This window comes from Pezoporus occidentalis, unplaced genomic scaffold (assembly GCF_034315485.1).
Source record: "Pezoporus occidentalis ecotype Australia unplaced genomic scaffold, CSIRO_AGI_Poc_V1 ctg3, whole genome shotgun sequence".
NCBI lineage: Eukaryota > Metazoa > Chordata > Aves > Psittaciformes > Psittacidae > Pezoporus > Pezoporus occidentalis.
This window is the reverse complement of record NW_026914940.1, coordinates 17963189-17986519: the sequence shown is the minus strand read 5'-3', so window position 1 is coordinate 17986519 and position 23331 is coordinate 17963189. Positions and strand designations below refer to the sequence as shown.

Below are 23331 nucleotides of genomic sequence, written 5' to 3'. Positions count from 1 at the left end.
CTTTCCTTTGCTTGTACCTCCGGGTGGGCTTTTCCTCTCTCAGATGTGTTGTGGCTGCCAACCCACAGGCAGGAGAGGAGCCCCCCACCCCCCTATTTTTCCTTTGTGCCTATGCTATACTTATGGCAGTCTCATGTGTTGTTCTTGTCCCTGCTCAGGACAGATGAGTGGGTCAGTCTGCTGCAGCTTTCCTCTTCAGGCCTGCCTGCCAGGTGGCTTTCTCTGTTGCAGGAGCCCCAGAGGATTAAATGTGGCTCTTGAATGTGACTTAAGTTGATCACTGCTTATAAAAATATGACTCAAGAGTGCCATAAGTGTTGTAATTATCACAGATCTAACTTTAGGGAAGTGAAGTGTGAGTGGTAGGAAGAAGTTTGGTATCCATCAGCTGAGTGTAGCAGTTGCTGTATTTTACAGGGAAGCTTCCTCTGCAAAGAGTTCCTTAGGAAAATAGGAGGAATATCCTCAGTCACTTGGCTGTAAAACCCACTGCTCCTGTGGGTATACAGATTTAGGTTATCATTTCTATAAAGCCTGGGTGATTGCGTTTGGGATTCACCTTCAGTGACAGAGGTGGATGCATAGTGATACTTGTGTAAAATTTCAGTGGAGATTAATTAAAGGAAATTCAGGTAAGTCCAAGTTTGTGTGTGATGCTGGTGTTGTCTACCTCCTCAGTCTACAGATGGTAGATACTTCTACAGCAAATCATCTGTAGATACAGTTGGCAATCAGGCTCAGTCCCAGCAGGCAGCATATGTAGCCTCTCAGTTTCTCAGTCAATATAATCATATTGCAAAAGACTAATTCAGTACCTCTTTAAAACCTCTTCTGTTTCACTGCTAGCTGCTAATTGTTGGGTAGATCTCAGTTCTTCAGTGGCTCCAGCCATATTGCTCATCACCCATTCCTCACCTCACATGTATACTGAGGTGCTCACAGCTTCAATCACTGCTGTCTCCCTTTGGGGATGTGGTGGTGGGGCAGCTTTTTCCTCACTGCATGTCCCACAAGGTGTCAGTGGGGATCCCTGAAGTGCTGCTGGTGGCTTTGCACACAGGCAACTTCTCCACTCAGCCACTGTTTCTTGCTGTAAGCATTCCCTCTTTGAACCTGTTGCTTCCTCTCAGGTACAGCCTGAAATACAAGCTGATGGGTACTGGTGTTGGATCTCTCCCAAGGCATAAAAACGCACTCAGAGATGGTGACACCATCAGGGGTTCTGCTTACTGAGTGCTGGTTGCCATCCACTGCAGCTGTTCCCTGTTACAAGACACCAGTGGGGGCAGATTTCTGCCTGCGTAGATGATGGAAGCTCTTTTTACAATGAGTTTTTGTATTATCCCTTTGTATTTGTTAGTAATTGAAGTTTGCCTAATTTAGATTAGACTGTTTCTCAATTTCTCAATTATCCCAAATTTTTGTATCAGCAACAGTAGTATTGATGTGCAGCGTGGTTAAAGCCCGAAGGGATGTGAATGCTGAATAAGAATATGAATATGACTTTCTTTTCGCATTTCCAGGGTTTGAACTCTGCCCCTGCTTCTTTCTTTGATGTCCTGCCAGATTATTTCTGATGCTACTTCCTGACTTGTCTGGTGATTCTTAGTGTACTGCTTTGCTGTACTTCACTGGTGACATTGTTATTTTAGGAGAATCAGGGCCCTTCAGATTAGTCATTTAGAATGTACCGGAGAGACATATGTTTATGTGTGTGTGTGTGTGTATATATATATATATATATATATATATATACACACTGGTATTTATATTTTTAACTTTGAAAGCCATGCAGAAAAAAAACTGAAAAAAAACAGTGTTTTGTGATAGGCACAGAGAATGAATCATTAGAAGAAGAAATTATCACCTTTTTAACTCTGGGAAGTAAACAGATACATGAAGGCAAGATAACTTACCAGAGAAATTATATGGGTCATCATATGGGGTGGTGATGAGGTGTGTTCAGGCGAGGCTGGTTCTGATCAAACCAGTGCTGAACACTTTAGAATTCAGTAAGATTGTTATCATATATAATTCTTCCAAATTTCTATATGACTACATCTTTCCAACCTCTATCCCTTGCTTCTGCTACTGTATGAGCTGGTAAATTCTAGTTAGGAATGGGTCTGTCCTGGTGTTGTATGCTTCTCTCCAGAAAGCAAGTAAGTCAGTCCAGAATCAAGCCAAAGATCAGTATGGCAAAAATTGGTTCAGATCAACTCTACAAGAATCTGAGCATAAGTCAATACATATAGAGTCAGTATACAAGAAGTAGGTGACTGCAAGTAGTGTCTCTGTTTTAGCAAGTCTGTGTTTTACCACTTAAGGCGCAGGTAAGAACTAGAGCACTTACGGTGCACCCTGCTCCTCTGCTCAGAGCCTTCTCCTTTGCCAGGGCTTCATCATCTTCACTTGGGCTTCTTCATCTTCACTGCTTGTACTCATCCCTTCCAACATGTATCTGGGTGCCTCAGGCTGGTGCCTGGCCCCTGCCCTGAGTCTGAGGGAAGGATGGGCCAGCTGAAGGGTTCCTTGTCAGTATGCTGCCTGCTACACTGGTGCTGGCAGCACACCCATGATTACAAGGAAACTGCTACACTGAAAATACTTGTACCGTAAGTAAGAGGTTTACTACATTATACTGGACTCTCGAGAGAAACAAAAGGTCATTCCTCTAAGGAATAAAGAAACAGGACAACACTATTTTTTTGCTGTAATTTATACTGCAGGATGCAAAGATTGTAAAAAATGTATTTGTTTTACTTTAGCTGAAACAAAAGAGCTGTGTGGAAAATTTCAGACATTTGAATGTAATTTATCATTCAGTCGTAAGTGGGCAGGAGAGCTGCATGTTTCTCTTCAGTAAAATCACAAGGAATTGGCTGCCTTTAAAATCAAGGACCTTTTTGGTTGAAGGAAGACAACGTTATGCATCTGTTATTAAAAGGTTGAACTCTGCTTTATGGATGTTTGTGTCTAAATGAGCCTGAACATGTTTTATCGTTAAAAAACTTGGGAAATGATTCAGTAAGTGCACATAAAAGCAGTTTGCAGCCTGCCCTGCCAAAGAGTCAGCAAGTCCACTAACAACAATTTTAATGGTCTGTTAGTAAAGATAGAGCAACACTGTGACTGTTTTATTATTGTGGTGGTTTTGATTGGTAAAGAGAACAAGACAACACTAGCTCAGTACTGCTAACTCCTTTCTCTGTTTTGTTTCATCTGGCTCAGCACTTGTTGGATTTCCAAGATACAAAATAAAATCTTTACCAATAACTTTGTGAATATATATGTAAGAAAATCTATTATCACCTTGATTCTCACAGAAAGGAACACTAACTTTGCTGTGGAGTGAACTTGCTTACTGTGAAAATGAAAACTTACTTTCTGATTACTAACTCTGAGAAGTTTGTTGAAACTGTGGAGAGGGAATTGGTGCTAATTCATGAGACTGCAGTTGATTCACTGACATATTAGGTGCAGGAAGGTGGGGGCAGGATTGCCTTTGGCTAGAGCAAACCAGAGTTTCTGCATGCTGCTTGTAGAAGTTACCCAGCTGTGAGAAGAGGGAATGAACATTACATGGGGTTGCATTTTTTTTTTTTTGTGCGCATAATTTACCACCTTTCCTTATTCCTGGAGTTGCAGTGGTGCAGTCCATGATGCTGCATTTGCTTTAGTGGAATTTTGCTTCAGCCCATGGCCCATATCCTTGGAGTTCACTACAGACCAATGTGCTGGGATATTAAAACTTCACGGACTCTAGAAGGTTTTTTGAAATGTGAACTCCATTAAAGGATATTGAGTTCTTTGGACAATTATTTTCCTTACATGAAGAAAAGTTTGACTCTTTGCTTTTGTTCCGCAGACACCTATATTTGGGGAACACAGGCTCGTTCTTTGCAACTAGGAGATATGTTTGTAGTAGACTTAGTATCTTGTCAGACTTGTTGCTGTTATTTTCTTTCTGGGTCAGACATGAAAACTGGGTAACAAGAGTTAAATTTAGACTATCAAAGAATGAATTAAGTAGCATAAATACCTGCAGAAGAACTCCATTTAAATGTGCTAAATTAATTAGTTCTGATATAATTGTAAATTGATACCGTCAAATCCCAAAGCATGTGATGTTTGCTGGAGCACAAAGCAGAGTGCTGTATATGCCCTGCCTTTTTAGAAGTGCTTTGTCTGAGATGAACCACATCTACATGTTAACGTGTCACAGTTCAGTATGAACTTTGGAAACACACATGATGAAAAATAAGTCCCTACAAATCACACATTCTACCAGCTAGCTTCTTGTGCAGGCCATGTATTCTGAAGAGCATGTTAGAGATCTCGTTACAGTGCCTTGAGCCCACTTGGTGAGTCTTGCAGTAAAGGAAACATCTTCTTGTTATCATGCCTGCTTTACATGTGATATCCTGTTTTGTATATGATTCATCAACAGTATCAAGATCAGCCTCGTGGCCTCTACAGAAGGTCCACCTTTCCCCGAAAGAAATCACGTTTCTGGCAGCATTTGGCCGTGATCATCAGAGGAGCCATCCAAAGAAAACCATACTCTGTATTTTTAGCATCAGCCTCCAAGGAAGACTGAAGTAATGAGTCCTCTGATCAGCCTGCCAGAGGGGCCCTGTCCCCAGCCCTGCCAAGCATGTGTGGCCAGTGCAGGACATCTGTCCCAGCTTAAAACCAGGCTCTGCTATGGCTGGCTTTCAAGACAGTCCAACACAAGCTGAAGAAACTTTATTTTAACCACCTCAGCTAAAAGTGACTCAAGGAGAAAAGCTTGGGCCATTTCATTTTTTTTTTTTTTTCCAAGACCCCTCCTACACACAGAGGTTTGTGAGCCCTGGGGGAGCACAGTGGGGGTCATGGTACTGTGTGGGTCACTACCTTGGAGCACCCTGAGGCACATTTTTATCCCAGCTTGCAGGTGAGTATCCAGTGGAGAGTGCTGCACTAAGACCTCAGGTCTTAGTTAGCCCCTTACGCCTGTTGGGATTTTCTTCTAGCACTATTGAGAGCCCAGGCTTATGTATGATGTGGATGCCTGGGGATTGTGGCCCTGAAAAGTGCTTTTAGATCTCACTGTTTTGATGTGGGTGAAGATGTAGACATAAAACACATCAGAAGTGGAAAGCTGGGGATAACCTGGAGCCAATCAAAATAACAAAAGACAGTTTACAAAGTTAGACAAAATACTAAGGACAGAAACTCATAGATTAAATAATGGTTTTGAGGTAGGTTTGGTTTTGACTTTGATTTTGGTTTGTTTTTTTTTTCCTCTGAAGCAAACTGGAGGAACAGAAAGGATCAGAGCAGTAGCTACAGTGCTTTAGCTGCTCCCAGCTGGTGAGTGGCTTTTTAGGAGGATTTCCAGCAGGCATACTTCAGAACAGTGGGTCGGTGGATTACTGCAGACTGGAGCTCTTAATGAATCAGCCTTAGAACAGTAGAGATTCAACCATCTCTAGAGGTGATTTAGAATTTAACCCTATTTTTGTAAAGTGTCTAAACACAGTTAATTTCTATAAAAGTAGTTATGATAACCAGAGCTTGCTTTGGGACTGTGTTTCAGGATTTCAGGAGTATCTCCGGAATTTCAGAGTTTTATATAGAAATTTCATCTGCTGTATAAAGCTGTGTAGCTGTGAATGGAAAAAAAAATACTGAAATACACATTTCCAGAATTCCAGGTACTACAAAAGATTGGCAGAACAGTTTAGTGTTCAAAATATTTTATTTAAATATTCAGCAACAATCTGCTATAGGAAAAAAGAGATTAAAATATGAATCTGCATGAGTGTATAACCACCTCAGCATTGATTATTATGATATTCATTTATAAGAGATACGTAAAATGGCAAAGAAGATCTTGGGGCAAAAGGAGGCATTACTGAATGACTACTTTTTTTAATAACAAGCAGCAATGTTGGAAACATCTTCTAAATGTTTTTCCTCCTTTCCCAGGAGGGAGTGTTTATTTTGTTCCCTAAACAACCTTGATGTACCATATATGTATCATTATTTTGTTCCATTCCAGTATGTGCAAGTTTCCCTTAAAAATGATTGTGATGTCTGTATACATTATATTTACTGGACATTTCTAATCTAGGATAGTCTGTGATGGATTACTGTAGAACCATAGGATAGTTTTGGTTGAAGGGGACCTTTAAAGGTCACCTAGTCCAGCCAGTATTAACTTGAAACTATTTTCCTTGGTAAGACAGCAAGAGCAAGAAAGGTAATGTAATTATTTAAGTTCAGGCAGGTCCAGCTTTCTAACATAAAGTTTCAACGAGAAGCTTCTGTTTCTCATTCCTCTCCATGTCAAAGCAGTAAATTTTCACTGGAGAATTATTCAATTTGCCTACAAAGAATTAAAATATATCTTAGGGTTTATTGAGACAGCTTTTTAAAAAACAAAACCAACACTTTTGCAATTTACTGAATCACCGAGAATAAGGATATCAGGTTTGTAAATATGAATTAAAGATTACAGTGCTACTGGTAATGTCACAAATAGCTGCAAGCATATAATCTCTCTAGAAAATATAGTTTTATTGCAATATGTAATTAGAAAAGTTATATTTGTGGCTTTGAATTCCTCACCTCTCTACAGATCTATTACTACAGCTCTGTATTCTTATGGTTTGCATTTTACATCTCTAGGATGTTTGGATTTAATCAGAATGTCAACAGTGGCACGTTCTGTCACAGAATAAAGACTGGGGTTGAGTTTTAATATTGGAGGTGTGGCTAGTTAATAAAATTGATGTGTTTGTTGGAACAAACACTTCAGATTCCCTTGAAAGCAAGCCCAGATTTAAAATTTCCAAGACAACTTGTAGTACTCTCAGCCTAAGACCAAACCTACCATCTGTGAAGCTGAAATGCGTTTTGCTGTGATTTGTAATGCACAGACCAAGGTTGTGAAAAATCTGCATATTAGCAAAAGTCTGATGTGGGAAATCTGGGGCTGAGGGTTGATAGCAAACTGCCACTCACCTCAGCGATGGGGGATTCTCCTGCAGTTCCTCCCATTGCCTGCAGCTTCTGGCTTGTGTTTTCATATGGTTCCAGGGTCTGGCAACCTTGTGAGATAAGATGCTTTGTTCAAACTGACTTTGTCTGATGGACTTTCCTTCTAGCATCAATATTGTGCCCACAAAATAATTGCAGTGAAAACTTACCGCTTTCATCCAGAGTACTCAGAAGTGACTGTCAGCACCAGAGTTACACTGGCATTACAGCCATGCTGCTCTTACTGCTGGAGTATGGGCTCTGTTGGACTGTTTCATGCATTACAGGAGAAGGATTCAATTATATTGAAGTCATCCTTAATAGAAATGAGACGTTAATTAAAATTAATGCAATCTTCCCCTTAAATGCAGACTTAAATTCAGGGGTTGGAAAGTTATCAGAAAGGTTGCTTATTGCTTTTATTGAAGATCATAACTGACAGGAACCACAGCTCCTATTTTTAAATGTGCTTTCTTTACATAGTTCTGCATATCCTTTAATGTCTACTGCTATGAAATACTTAGTTAACTAACTGCAATTTTAAGGAAAAAAAAAATAGTATGTTTCATCAGTGCTGAGATTTTTTTCTTCTCTAGTTTTCCCTGCCTCTTTCTAATTTTTGTTTTCTTATCATTCTCTCATTCTCATTGCAGTAGGCATGTACTGTATCACAGCAGTGCCTGAAGAGCTGTTTATACAATGTGAATAGAAACTTACTGCAAAGAATATGTAGCTTTAAATCAGAAAACAGAAGGGGGGAGGAATAAAATATTTTCTAGGTACTCAGATGAGGCAGAACACATGCTTGCAGTCACAGAGGAGGAGTCAAAGTTCAGACTTCAAGCTTCAGTAAAGTATGAAGAACCACACTTCATAGGCTTCCCGCAACAGGTGATGTTACTTGTGAGGAGACCCTGACCTGACTTGCTTGTTATTTTCTGAATGCCGTTTCCCAGAGGTGACTTTCTCCTGCTTAGGGGGCAAAATGAAGTGCTGTCTGTGAATTCTTTGTTTGCACTAAGAAAAACCTTTGAAGAGACCAATAAAAATTGCAAGAACGCTTCCTCCCTTCTCTTCCAGTAACTGTACCCATTCCTCCACTACCCCTCACAGGGTCATGCATGAAATGTGTAGTATCATGAAGTGCTGTGTACAATGAGGGAACACAGACTGCTAGAGACAGTGGTCTTTTTACTATTTCTACTCTTTCTCCTTAAAACTCTCCACCTCTGATATTTGTGATTTCAGTGCTGTGTGGATTTTCAGATACTGAATTTCTATGCCTCAGAGACTTGGTATAGTCTCCTTTTTGCCTTCTCACTACCACGTTTTCCTCCTTTTGTATAAACAGAAACCTGTGAGCCCTGTGTGTTAGAATCCATCATGGAAAGAAATGCTCTGGAAATAAAGTAGCTAACTGTACTTTTTGTGCTTTTCAAGGACATAGTTTCTTATGTGCCAGAGAAGAGGAACCAGTGAGTAAACAAAAAGTAAGAAACAAAAAAGTAAAACCTCCTGCACTTTGGACTATGACAAAGATAAATGTGAGCCTAAGGTCCATTGTATGGCCTGAACACTTGCCAAAGCAATCAGTCCCCTCTTTGGCCACATACTGGTATTACAGGCTTGCAGAAACCCCATTAATAAAAGTGTTTGCATAGGAACCAATAGCAAGGCACAGTTTTAAACAGGTATCTATTGAAACATTCTTTTAAACAAAATTTGACAAAATGTACTATATTTAGACTTGTACTTTTCCACTGTCAAAACATTGCTTCTCAAAACTGCAGAATGCCCTCAGGGAGACACACTTTCCTGTGTTCAGTCAGGAGGCAAGAAAAGGTGTGTCTGGCATGAACAAATCTTGGTCAAACATTTTACATTAATTCTACTGCATGCAGGGTTTGCTCTGAAAACAATTAACAAGAAGAGAATGTTCCCCTTTCACTTTTCTCTTGATTATCTCTTCTGCCCTGGGTACTAGGCAGTTCATTAACATTTGGAATTAAGATTCTGTAGTGGAGTAAGAGAAGCAAAGTGCAGGACTTGCAGTAGCATCACAGCATTACAGTAGGGGTTCTGCTGTAAAGTCTCTCCTGGTTTAAACCACGACCATCCCCACTCGGTGCTTTCCAAACATCTCATTCTGTGCTCTTCAAACAACCTCTGTCTTGACCCCAAAACAAAGCTGAGTTAAGAGTGTGACCCAAGAAGCCAGAAGAAATTGGCCCAGACTATCTTTTTAATTTTTGACCATGCCCATTCAGTAGATTCATGTGCCTTAGTGTTAAGCCATTACACCAGTGCCATCTCCCATCAGGTACTTCTGCACTGGGGGAATGTACTAGCATGAGACTGCCCTTTGGAGAAGTTTCTAGGATATGATTTGTAAAGCTAACACCAGAGATTGTACCTTCTTAGAGGTCAAGATTTGTTCCTGTACATATAAGGAATTCATTCAGAGTATGTGAATCATGGTGTGTCCTTTCTTTGGAAAATTATATCAGGTGTGGTAAATAACTTCTTTCCCTTGTCCTGCAGAACAATAGCCACGGGTTGTAATGGAAGATACAACCTTAAATGTTTACACTCTGTCAAATCTTTTTAACAGTAAGGAAAAAAGCCACAGAACTCCCATTTCTTGTGAATGAAATGGTTCTTAGCTTCTTCCCTCTGCCAGTATCCCCACTCTACACAGTCCTTCCTATTAAAAGGGATCAAGTGAGGCCAAGTATTTAAGAAACCCAGCCTTTAAAAATTCTATTTGTTCCTAAGCTAACACACATTTTGGTGTCTCCTCAATGCAGCTGAACTTTATGTGTACCTCTATCGTCAGCTGTATAAAACTATTATTATTAGCTCAGACAGGGGTTATGTGTGAAAAGAGACTGTTCTTATCAACATGGATATAAAAGATAAGGGTCAGGAAAAATTAAGCATTTAGCATTATAAATCTTAAAAAGCATCTGTATTTTGTTCAGTACAGGTTCTGCTTGAGAAAACTGAGTCAGGCAGTTTATTACTGTTTCCTAGTAAATCTGTTGTAATTGAAAGCAGTATTTTAAAAGAGAAAATCAGTTATTTTGTGATTGTACACTTTTTAATATTGTTCAGTGGTTCTGTAAAGAGTAAGATTTTCAGGTAGGAAGTCTGCAGTTTGTTTATTATCGTACATGAAAACACTTTGTCACTTACAGTTTGCTGCTGATTCCTTGCTGTGATAGTTTTATCAGTTACTAGTGAAATCACATTCTCTCCCCAGCACCATGCGAGCGTGTGCAGTGCCACCTTTTCACCGAGCGCACCATCTTTTCATTGCAGAACAAGCCCACTGAACATCTGAAAACTTAATTTAGAGAAGTGCAAATATTTTGTATGTTTTATATAGGTGAAACTGTGAAGGGAATGAAAATTACTAAAGTACAACTGAATCAATCGCATGCTACTTTGCTGTAACAAAGTGGCTCACAGGATCACTCAACTGAAATTGACTTCTTTTCTTCCCCTCCTAAAAACAGTATTACTACAAGTAACAGAGAGTAAATGTAACAAGCAGTGTCTCAGGTAAATTTGGTTGTGGTTGAGCATCTATGTGTATGAAAGAAAGGAGGAAGCGCATCATCTGAAAACAATTTGAAGATCGTCCCTATGGATCTACTTGCAGATAGCCTTAGACTAATATTTGGATTTTCTAGTTGAAGTAGTTCTGGAAAACAAAAGGCAAAGACCATACAAACAAAGTACTTTCAAACACTGGAGATCAGTCCGAAGATCCTTATATTAAAGAAATCCAACTCTCTGTATTATACATGTAGATGGCAATAACATATCCTTTCTATGGAGTGCCTTTTGACTCACAGCAGGGCTGGCTGGCCAGCATGGTTACCCTTCCATTGCCTCAGAACATATGCAAAATTTTGGTGACATGTTTTAGTGCAAGATGGCTCTGCCCAGCCCATGTCAGGGGGGTTGGAACAAGATGAGCTGAAGTGTTTAAGTCTAAAAAAATGTTAGAAAGTCTGTTAATTTAAAGGGGAGTAGCAGAGAATGTAGTGGTACTAATACCTGCTCACATGAATGTTTTTGTTAAGGGGAGAATTTATTTGAGGGGAGGAAAGGACAATATTGCTTTGCAATAAACCAAACCATAGCTGCTCTGCTTTTTAGTGTTTATAAGAATTTTTACCCTCAAATGATGCAAAATGTCTTTTTGAAATGCAAGAGGCATGGCAGACCACAAAATTGAGCAAGATTTCCTTATCTGCAACATGCCATGGCAGTCTGCCCTCTAAGACTTGTGTGATTGTGCAAGCTGCACACAATTTCTGTTCCTAATTCTTTTTCTTTAGGGTAATAATGCTGATACTTGAAGAAATATCTTGCTATTCAAATCAATGGAAAAGCATTTAAACAGTCAAAACACCGCAGTGGATATCAAGTATGTATAATATATTGTGTTTCCCAGCACATGTTGTCTGGTCTAGCCATTCTGTGATGCTGGTTCGTTGACTGAGACACCATTGTCCTGACTCAGACAACCAGTTTGCAAAATGGAAAGACAGCTTCCACATCCAGGCCATTTGGTCATAGTGTGTCATGGGCAGCACTTAGTTGCGGTGACCACAGACCATTACATTGCTCCTGAAATCCTTGTTTATATCACCACTAAAGGCTTACTCTTCTCTGCTACTTCATTGAGTAAAAATCTTTTCTAAGCATCTGCCAAATCACCCATCCAGGGCCCTGCAGCACTTGCAAGCTTGTTTTGCAGGCTTACATGCAATCCATGTAGGAGGGGTGGGGAATGTTTGTGGTACCAGCAAGTCCTTGTGTCTTCCAGCCTAAATAACCTTGGAAAGTGAATGCTTGTGCTCCCTGATATCATCATGCCCTATAAAAGTAATATTAAATGTGAAGTCTGTTGAGAAATAGTGAATTGTAGTGTGCTGTCTACAAGTCCTAATTGACCTGAACATTTCTGATGTCATAAGTAAACACTGCATTCATAAAAAACATATAAAGCACACTTCATAAAATCAGACCTCTTGCTGTCTTGTTTTCTACCTGCTGGCTTTAAAAAGTAAAGGCAAAACACTAGTCTTCACAGAAAATAAGGATAGGCAATAGTATTCAGTGTAAAACTTACTGAACTTCTCATTTGAAAGAATACTGTTTTTCTGTGACTTATAAAAACAGAATACATTTGATACTAAAAGAGTAATAGGCTGAAATAAAATATTTCATGTCAGAAATGGTGTTGAGTTTGATGTCCTTATGAAGAGAATGCTGAATACAAATTACATAGTAAAAAGCCTGGACACTTTATGTTACTGAGGCTAAAAGAATTCTTTAGAGAAGCATACCTTAATTTAAGAACTGCTCATTACATACAAATGGAAAATGTGCACCATGTGAAAACAGCATTTATATTTATTAAGGCTTCTGTCAGTTGAATTTCATAAGCAACAGAGGAAATACAGTGCCCTTAAAAATACAAATGAAGTCCAATAGTCAATAAGGCAGTACATGCAAAACATAATAATCATCTTAATCCAGAGACATGGGAAACATGGAGGATACTAAGAATTTAAAATATTTGTTGGTGAGTGACTGTTATGCATCTACCAAATTGCACCTGCGATGTCTGTATTCACCTTTGAAGCAAAATCATTACAATGATTTGGGCATCAGAAAATCATGATGACTTCAATTTGCAGGAATCTGCTTAGCATATGAATTGTTTGGGCCAATGGTTTGTTTTATATGTGTGCATTTTAAAGATCTGAATTCAGTCTCAATGCCAAACAAATACAAATTCTCTGCCTCCCCTCACTTTTCCTAGAAGTGTTGAAAACAGTATTTATAAGGTATTTATAAACATACCTTATTCATTCTGACAATTCACTATCTGATTCCTGTGTTCTCCTGTAGGATCTGCAAGGGGTAGTTCTGTGCTGTCACCCCAGTAGCACTGCACTGCTGAGCTATCAGAAAAATTACTCTAAAAACCCAGCCAGTACTGTCCATATATACCATACTGTCCCATTAGCAAAAAGTGTGTCAAGAGAGAAAACGTAGTACCAGTCAGAGAGGTAAGGTAAAATGTGGCCTTCTACCAGTTAATACAGCTGGTAGTTGAACCAAACCCAGAGGAAATAAACCATAGTGCGAAGGCAATTTCTCCAAGTGCTGAGCAATCAGGACACCTGAGTGTTGGCAGCTTAAGTCACAAGTGATCATAGCTGTTTGGCACAGTCCTCAGATTTCTCTCTGTTTGGGTGTGGAACACAACTGGGGGTGGGGGCAACTGTGGTCATGCTCATAGTCTCTGTGCTTGGCCAAAGAAGGCAAAGTAACAGCTCCTAGTGCTTTGCACAGTGCATCAATAGCAGGAGTATCTCCCCTCTGACTTGTGTTTTAAACTTATTTTAGCTCCATCTTGTACATTTTGCAAACAGGAATTTTGTAGCCCGTTAGAGACCTGATTCTGATGCGTCTGTAGGACTTTGGTAAGCAAATCTTGGGTACTGCTGCTCCTGTCTTCTGGTAAAGTATCGCATTCTGTTTGCTAAGTCATACATAAGTAGACATTACACTTGACAGACTGTTTCCAGGTTCATTTTATGAAAAAAAATGAAATACCAGGTTACAGGCTTTTCTCAGAAACACTCTCTGTGGGCCACTGCAACTCTCAATTGCAATAGCTCTTCCATTCCTGACAATAACTTTGCATGACAATCAAGTATTATTTTGGATTACAAAATAAATAAATAAATATGATCTCTTTTCCTGAAAGCTGTGAATTCTGAAGATTCACGTTAATTTTTGAAAACCAAAGAATCACTTCTGCTGTGCCTGCATGCGGAAGAACAGCGCTGTGAAACTCATGTGCCAACTATTTGCATTGAAGAGCGTGGAGCTGCATCTGCAGAGCCAGGGCGTGGGCAGGCTCCTCGCCCTGCCTGCCAGCAAGCTCCGCAGCTCAGCTGAGACAGCACAGAGGGACTTTTGTTGTGCTAAATCCAGAGCTGTGGTAGGACATGTTCTCTGCCCTTTCAGAGTCACAGTTTGCTTCCCAGGCCAGTCTACAGCCACCCAGGCTGTTTGGTGGTCGTCATTCAGTTCTTTCTTCTACATTTGGTTTCCTATGTAGAGCACAACTTAAGAGCTCTTAATGCTTAGACATTTGAGAATTTCCTGACAATTCATTTGGATTCTTTTCCATGCAGGTTCCTGACTTTGCCAGCCCCACAAATGTTCATGACTCTTCCTTAAACGAGGTCACCAACATCGGCAGTTGGTGAGATGTCTTGATTTTCTGGATAAGAGAACTGATATGGAGAAGCTACACCAACTCCTGTTCACTTCAAGAGATCAAAACAGGGAGTGAAATGAAGGCAAAGTAATAACATTTCTCCATTTGTGCTTCAAAATCTGTAGCAATTGAGGTGTCTCATATCTCTCCAAGTCCCCAGACCTGTTCTTCTGAGCTCACTCAGTCTGTAGAGGTCACCCCCTTCACACTGCAAATGACCCAAGAACTTGTGGAGGACTTCTGGTCCCATAACAAGGTGACCAAAGAGAGGTGTCATGCCAAGTCCTAACATCAGAATGGCCAGGCAGAATAAGGCACAGGTAGTGTTTTACTCACATCCAGCCTAGTGTCCTATTTCCCACAGCAGCCAGCAGCAGGGGGCAATTAGGGAAAGAATACATAAGACGACAAGTATGGAAAGACACCTTGCTGGTATTTCCTCTGAGCTTTAGGCAGTTGGTGGCACAGGGACTCCACAAAGCAGAGTATGTATCTGCATTCTTGTGCTTAATGGGTCTTGATGACCCATTTTATGAACTTTTATGACTGCTTTCTGAAGCATTCATAGTTTTGGCTTACAGAAAATCCTGTGGTAATGAATTCTGTGATTCAGATATCATAGAACCATAGAATGGTTAGGGTTGGAAATGACCTTAAGATCATCTAGTTCCAATGTTTCTTTTTCTTTAAATCTTATTAGTAATTTCATTAGGTGCCCCTACTTCTCTTATCATGACAAACAGTGAATAGTTTTTCTCTATTTTCTACTTACCCACATCATATTTTTTAATCTGCTTTCCTAGCGAGAAGCAGCTTAATGCTTTTGCTGCTTTTTTTCTGTAAAATGTCTGGGTACAATGCATCTTCTGTTTTTTGAAACAGGGTGAGCAGCAGTACTCTATATTCATGACAAGAATTTGAAGAGTAGTGTAACTATATTTTTCTAATAATTCATATTTATTTGGCTTTTCAGGTATTTGTTGACAGACATTTTCATCCATCTCTTTACTGGATGGTAATAGCTCATTTAAAGCTCATCACTATGTATATGTATAAACATAGTTATGCACTCAGGAAAGCTTGTTTTTGCTCTGCATTTATAAACAGTGAATTTCACCTGCCTTTTTTTATGATCTGTATTATGGAACAATTTTTAACTTTTTTCCAGTAGATTTGACTTTCCCACATAATTTTGTATCATCGGCAAACTCCAGCATCTTCTTGTTCTCTCCTTTTAGACTAATAATCCAGAAAGTTGAAAATCATTGATCTCTGTTGGGCTGCACTGATAATCATTCTTCCTCTGTCATGAAATCTGATTCTTGCTTGTGTACTTTAAAGGATATTAAATGATGAGTCCTCTCGTCCTACAACAGCTTCATTTCCTTGGTGAGGGACATGAAAAAGCTATCTGAAAATATAAGTACACTGCTTAAATTGATTATTCTTATCCACACGCTTATTGACTCCTTCAAAGAACTACAGATTTACAAATGAAGACTTAACAGTTTTGTTGATACTTTGCTATTTTACTTATCCAGATGTCCTCTAATTCTATTATTACAATTTAATTCCTTCATGAAGTCTTGAGTAACACCAGAGGTCCTTTACTGCCACAGAATCCAGCAAAGCTTTCTGTGCAAAAACCCCCAAAGTTATGGGGGATATAAAACAAGTCTAAAACATTAAAGTTTTTTTTTTTTCAAATTGCTTTCAGGCTCCTAATAAAGATTAGATTTAATTACAGCAATTAAGAATCTGTTGGCACTCCTGAACTTTAAAATTAACAGCTGTAATTTTGGTGCTTGAAGAGACAGATGAGAAAGACCACAACAGCATATTTAATACTCTATATTTAAGAAGAACTGAGTCTTTATAATCAATAAGTATTATGGTAGATTACTAATAAAAATTAAGCAATTGCATTTTATGCAGAGTGAGACTTACTTATGTGGCCCTGGTTTCCTGCAACAGCATCAACATCTCAGCACTCAACACCACTACCTTATTTCTGCATCAGTTCACCCAGCCCAGCTGATTAGCTGGACCAATCACTACAGCTTTTGGAACAAAAATGAGACAGTTGCACTACACTACAGTTAGGTTATTGTGCTACTAGAAAGCACATCTTACTTCAGTAGCCTTAAGCAATAAGCTATAACCCGTGCAGGACTGCAACATCAGATTTGTATGAATTTAAGAGGCAAATTCCATCATTATTCAAATATCTGATTTTTTCCCTTTGTATTTTGTAAGAAAACAGATCAAAGCTAAATAATAGGGGTTTTTTATCCCTTCTATTCTAATCATCACCTTTCCATTCACCAAGGTTTGTTGGCCTGACTAAGGTTTATGGCTAAACCAGCATGTTCTATATATTTCCAACCTGGAACTAGTATAATTCATTAACATTAGGACCAATATTTGGGAGAAGTAAGCTTCCGACTTATATAAAACATAGCAACCTGTTTCCTTGATGACAAGCATGTCACTAGTGCTTCACACTTAACCACTGCCAGCCAAATCACCTACCAATTCTGAGTCTTGATCCTGAAGCACTGGAGTAAAAAAACTTGACAGATAACCATTAATTACCCATCACTTGTATTTGGGATTTTGTATACAGTATGTGTACACAGTATTTCATTCTCAGACGAAACATGAGGAAGATGGGGAGATAATGCCATTAAGCATTTTAAATGAAGCCTACAGAAGAGCCCATCTAAACACATAGAAGGAAATTAATCAGAAAGGCAAACAGGGTCTTTAAAGCTGTGTTATGTGCATGGGTTCTCAATGGTGTGTATACAGCATTGCAGCTAAATGCAGCTGAATGCAAGACAGACAACAGACTTCAAATTGTTTCTGGGGATAACTGTGACAGTAATCAAAGACAGAGGTGAGAGTTAAGCTGCTAAATCTCAGGTTTAAACCTAGTGTGTATAGGATACAATTTCTTAATTCAGAAAGAATATAGTAATGGACAGCATTCAAATGATTTTGCTAGCTAGAAGTGATGTATTTGATTTTTTAGGATAAACTGTAGTAATTATCTCCAAAAGGACAGAGTGAGTAACCATCCACAGGTTTTCTACATGATACTATGGGAGCAAATGAATCAGGCATGTTTCTGATGTGGTACCAGTGGGGGAGGGAAGGAGACAGGGACCAGATGTTCCTGAAGAAGCAAGATTTAAAGAAAAAGCAGAACTTACTTCTAATAAGATCAACATACTCCCTCTTGGTTTTCATTCAAAAGAAAATTTCAGGAATGTCCTGCACAGATTTAAATGGCTCAGGAAAAGGTATGTACAAAAGGCTTTCATACACTTTACTTAAGGAGAACCACCACAAAACAGGTAGCAAAGGATGGAACAGAATTTGCTCTTTTTTTTTTTAACTAATCCTTAATCCTAGAATGCACTGCCTAAACTGGAGTAAATAAAATAGAAAATTGGTAATTCTTGTCACAAGAATAGAACTGGAACCAGAAGGATCAGCTGTTGCCATTAGCTTTATTCTGGCTCCTGATAAAATTCTGATCATATTTTTGACCCATTTATCTATAACATACCACCGTACTTCAGATGGCATTCCTACTTAGAACTGGCATTATTTGGCTGCTCATCAGCTGTCCTTAAGTCTGCTTTTTCCAGATGTCTGAGAAAAATCACTTTGAATCCATTAAGAGGATCCTTGTATCTTGGATATCTTCATGTCTAAAGGTTGCAATGAAAACTCATGACCTGTAGCTAAAAGCCATGATGTTTCCTGAATTGGAAAACGATTTGATGCCAACTGAATACAATGGGAGCATGTGAGAGCAGTCGATTATGTCTTCGAACAGACTGAACCTTTATGATCATGTAGAGTCACTTCAAGTGTTTATTAATGTGAGTTTCCCCCCCCAGCCCCAAGACAGGACTAAGGCTTTCTAAAGTATGTGGGTCTTGCTATAACTATGAGGAATACCCGCAAGTCACACATCATGGTCATGAGGTGGCAAGATACTGATCAAAACCAGTCATTTTTTGTTTTAATGAACTGTATCAATGCTTTGAGTTGAAATCTCAATTGTGATACGATTGCTTAGTATTCAGAAATGGCTGAACCCAGGACAATGGCAGAACTGAATTTTAACAACTCTATCCTACCAGAGGGACATTCTATTTTATTATGAACCAGTCTGGCAATGTAAGAATGTCTATTATGAATTGGAATCCAGTTCTATTGTTTCTGAGCAAGTATAAGTAACCTTCTTACAGGAATACAGTACATTAACAACATGATAAGCATTTAATGAGTGTTAAGGAAAGAATAGTTACAGTTATAAAGCAAGTATATAGTCAAGACTGTTTGCCTTAGATTCAAATACCTGAGGAATAATAAATTTTCTGATCACCTTTTGTAAGCAATTATTTATTATTTGCATAATTTATGCCTCTGTGGAGGATGGGATTAGCTAGTAAATACTACAGAGTCATCAGTTTATACTGTCAGTGTTTTCCATATCCAGTTTCAAAACACATGATGAAAGAACAAAATGTCAATAAGATGATGAAATTAAGATGGAGACATCTGTGCCTACTGAAAATTAATTTTGTTCAGGTAGTGTTTTATACCTAGTGAGCATCCTTAAACTGCATGGGCATCTGTATATGCAGGCACACATGCATACCCATTAGGGTCCGAATTAATTTTCATAGAATTTCCTGAACAGAAGAGAACATTCTGTTTATAATAAGCCACTACCAACCAAGTAAGTATGAACTGAAGACCTGGAGGTCATTTCATGTTTATTTGATAAGGAAGTCTATATATAGAGCTATGTAATTGTAGTTGAAACTAAAGTTCTGCCATAAATATAGAAAAGTCCCAATATGATATTATTTCATCCTCAAGGCCATATTTGAAAATTTCTGTGTTGGTATCTTTGATGCTTAACAAATGCTGACATGATAATGTTATTGTAGAATGTGCCATTTAGTCATCTAACCGTAAATATACTTTGGGGGAAAAAAATACAGATTTAGCTTTAGAATACACATTTTTGTAACGCTAATTCTGACACAGCTTTCTGAAAAGTATAGCATCAATGACAGTTGGATAGTGACTCTGGGATACATTTTTTCAGAGAAGATGTGTAACTGCAGGCAGCAAAGGTTATTATTTGTTTGAATATTTGAAAATTCGGACCATATGCAGCTGAAATTTGATGCCTCCAAGTGTCAAAAAATTGTGGCATGCTTTTGAAATCTGATCAAATTATTCTGCAGGATGCAGTTAAGTGTATTTATGGAGTAAAATACACTCACTCACTTCTATTCAGCTTCATATGCTTAGTATGCATTTTTGTAACTATGCTGTGTGTGCCAGTACAGGACACTTGTGAATTAACTTTTTTTTTTTCCTGTTTCAGTAATGTCCTAGATTGGATTGTACATTTTATTTGTATGTATTCCTATATTTAATCTCCAATTTAAAGTGGGGTATGAAGAGTTCTGGAATCTGGCTAAAAAAAGCAAAAATTGCTTTATCCTCAAAGGTAACAAGGATTTGTTGGGATCTCCCAAATATAAATAGTCTGACTTGGATTAGGTTAGCTATCAATCTAACAAACAAAAACATTTATGTAACCACAACCTATATCAGAACAGACAAAGCACAAACAAGTCAGATGTTGCAGTGACATTTGACAGCAGTGGCTTGTCCTCCTAAAACTTTAGATTTGATGTGACAAAAAATAAACACAGTGAATGTTACGGTAGTCAAATATTATGAAATTAAACCTAAGGAACACTGCTTAGGACTGCATGTTTCAATGCTTAAATGCATTGTAAGGGGCAGCTGAGATGCCCAAGGTTCAAATGTTCTCCTCAGCCTGGAGAAACCTAACGTCTAATTGTGGTACCTTTCTACAGCTTCTACAAAAGGAAATGAAAGATTTATTGAGCCAGATTTGAAATATTAATAAAGTAGGAATTTGATTCAGTTTTCTACTGAGAAAGCAACTCCCCTAAAAAGGATGCTGTAGTGGCTTCCTGTCTGTTTCAGTGTTATTTCACGAATAATCAGATACAAAACACAAGGTATACTTGAAGTTTCGCAGCCCAGAACCAAGGACTCCAAATTCCCTTGGTGCCCATGTTTATTTTGTCTTGTCCCTTCAATGTGACATTTTCTGCTGGACAGTGAACAGCATCAGTGGTCAAGCCAGAGGCTGGCTCCATTTCATTCTAATCTTACATGGAGCAGGTTAGTGAAAACAGAATTACATCCCTACCCGGTGAAGTCTGAAATTCCAGCTTTAGCATTTCTGAGGCTAGTATGCAGATGACAGCTTCCTTCTTGCCAAGTGTCTGATCTGAAAAGAGGATGTGGTATTGTGAAACCTGTATGGACAGACACACCTAAGCCACAGTTTTCTCTGAAGAACCTGCTTTAAACAGGCCCATTTACTCAGTGTCGCCTACTGGTTATCTCTTTTCAACTACTCCCAAATACATAGTGACACTGAATTGCCCTTTGGAACTGTTTGGACCTTCTGAATCACAAAAATGTGATTCATTGTGCCACCATTTTTACTTCTAGAACTGTGTACTTCCATACTTCATCACACAAATTGGTGGGTTCATATGGAAATATGCCTGAGAATGTGGGAGTTCTGCATGCCTTAGTTCTAGTCTCTCCTTCAAGGGCTGCATGTGCATTCTGCATTGTAATTAATTTTCAGTAAAACAGCACAGAAAACAGACTGAAGTCTGTTTTTCTGTGTCTTAGAAGTTTCTCTTTTCACTAGGAAGAATAATTCCTGAATTATTTTACATTATTAAAAATAGGTTTCATTAAAAATTGAGGGAGGGGATAGGCTTTTACAAGTGTTCTAATTCAAATCCCTATTTTAGCCACTCATTATGGGTTTTGCAACCACATAAATGGTAAGGTCTTGACCAGACGTGGTAATTTAGACTACTTAACAAAGGCATACAGCATCCTCCTAGCATCACCTGAGAAGAGCTGGTGTCTGCAGAATGAGTAAGGAAGCTTAACTGAGGCATTTGGTTCAGACTGTCAAAATTACATACTTGTGTATAAGTTGCTTACATACAAATGAACACTCACTGATTGACAAATGACTGAAATCAAGATTCTCACCTCAGAAAGCATATGCAAACCTCGTTTCTCACCAAATTAAATAGGGGTATGTGTTAGTGCCTGGTGTACTTCTGCTGTTTGGGGTAGTGCTGGAAATTTGGCAAGATGAATTGCAAGAAGCCCACATCCTGTACACCAGGCATTAAACTGGCCAAGACCTAAGGAAGCTTGCACAGCATCTGCTGGCATTCTGCCTGCATTAGCTGCTGCAATTTGCACTTGTTTTCATAAGCAACAAATCTGTCCCTAAACAAATGACAGGTCAGCACCACTTGCTGTGATTTTGTTTTCCTCTCCTTTAAAATACTTATATATATATATAATTGTCAGACTTGGAAATACTCTTTCCTTAATTTGTTGTGTTTTTTCTTCTTTTTGACCACAACTGACCCCTGTTCTCCCTTCCCTACACCACCAGTTCTTTTAGAATGCAGCTCAAGCAGCTCTCCCCTGCTCTGGTTTGGTACTTTGGGATCTAGCTACAAGACCAGGTTGTGCTTTTATTTACAGCAACAGATTAGCATAACATGTTATTAAGTGTTGCATCATAAATGCAGATATATTCTGTCAGACATTTCTGCAGCTACTGAAGGTGGATTTCTGTGTAATACCAATAGGAAGGCATCTCCATTTGTGCCACAGTTGGACGGTCAGTTTGAGCTAACATACACTGGCCCTGAATACAAATAGGCTTGCTTGCACCTTCCTCCCTTCCTGTCCTGTCATCCAGCCACTTCTGCTCGTTTCTTTGCATGTTTTCCTTCCACAGGTGTTTACAAACTAAAGTTTAATTAGTTCTGTCTAAACTAGACGATACTTTTAAATGGATGACCTTTACTGCAGGTTCACCAACCTGCTAAATGAATGTTTGTGCTGACACTGGTAGCACAGGAACAGGCACAAGCTCTGGAACCCCCAACATAAGAAGAACACAGGCGTGTTGGAGTGAGTCCAGAGGAGGCCACGAAGATTCTCAGAGGGCTGGAGCTCCTCTCCTATGAAGAAAGGCTGAGAGAGTTGGGGTGGTTCAGCCTGGAGAAGAGAAGGCTCTGGGGAGATCTTAGAGCAGCTTCCAGTGTCTACAGGGAGCCCTACAAGAAATCTGGAGAGGGACTTTTAACAAGAGCATGTAGGACAAGGGGTTAATTGCTTTAAACTGACAGATGGGAGATTCAGATTAGATATTAGGAAAAAACAAAAAATACTATGAGAGTGGTGAGGCACTGGCACAGGTTTCCCAGAGAAGCTGTGGCTGCCCCATCCTTGGCAGTGTCCGAGGTCAGGCTGGACAGGGCTTTGAGCAACCTGCTTTAGTGGAAGGTGTCCCTGCCCATGGCAGCAGGGGTGCAACTAGATGAGCTTTAAGGTTGCTTCCAACCCAAACCATGCCATGATTATATGAAGAGCAGGTGAGGTCAGCTCCTTCTTTTGGAGGGCCAGTTTTAAGTGACTGACTTACAAGCTCTGTGTTACCAGTGATACTAGTTTCTGCACCTGATATCACAGGCCAGAAAATAAACCTAGGAGAGATCCTTGTTGCACATTCAGAGATCAAACAGAAACACTAGCCTACCCCTCAGTGAAATCCTGGTTGTCTGTAGACACTGAGCACATCAATATTGTTCAAGATAAGTATAAAAAATTATCATAAATATTGTAGAACATATTTACATTTGGTTTCATTCTATGGCAAAAGGGATACTCACTGCTTATGTATGTAGTGTTTATGTCTTTACTATCCATTAAAAAGTTAAGGAATGTTGCAAAGCTTTTCAGAGGAAAATGTGGCCTATAATCTTAAATCCCAGTATATTAGATGTTATGAACAACAT

At 39.1% G+C, this 23331-nt stretch overlaps 1 protein-coding gene and 1 long non-coding RNA gene across 7 annotated transcripts in view; one reads left to right on the top strand and one right to left on the bottom strand.

Moving 5' to 3' along the window:
- OXR1 (oxidation resistance 1) overlaps nucleotides 1-23331 on the top strand; it is a 224370-nt gene that overhangs the window by 131342 nt on the left and 69697 nt on the right. The gene's annotated exons all lie outside the window — the stretch shown is intronic.
- On the bottom strand, nucleotides 6209-20714 carry LOC134168044 (uncharacterized). The gene is made up of 3 exons (XR_009966386.1): nucleotides 20628-20714; nucleotides 7200-7345; nucleotides 6209-7100 (listed from the first exon to the last, which is right to left on the bottom strand). It is a non-coding gene; the product is annotated as an uncharacterized LOC134168044 (long non-coding RNA).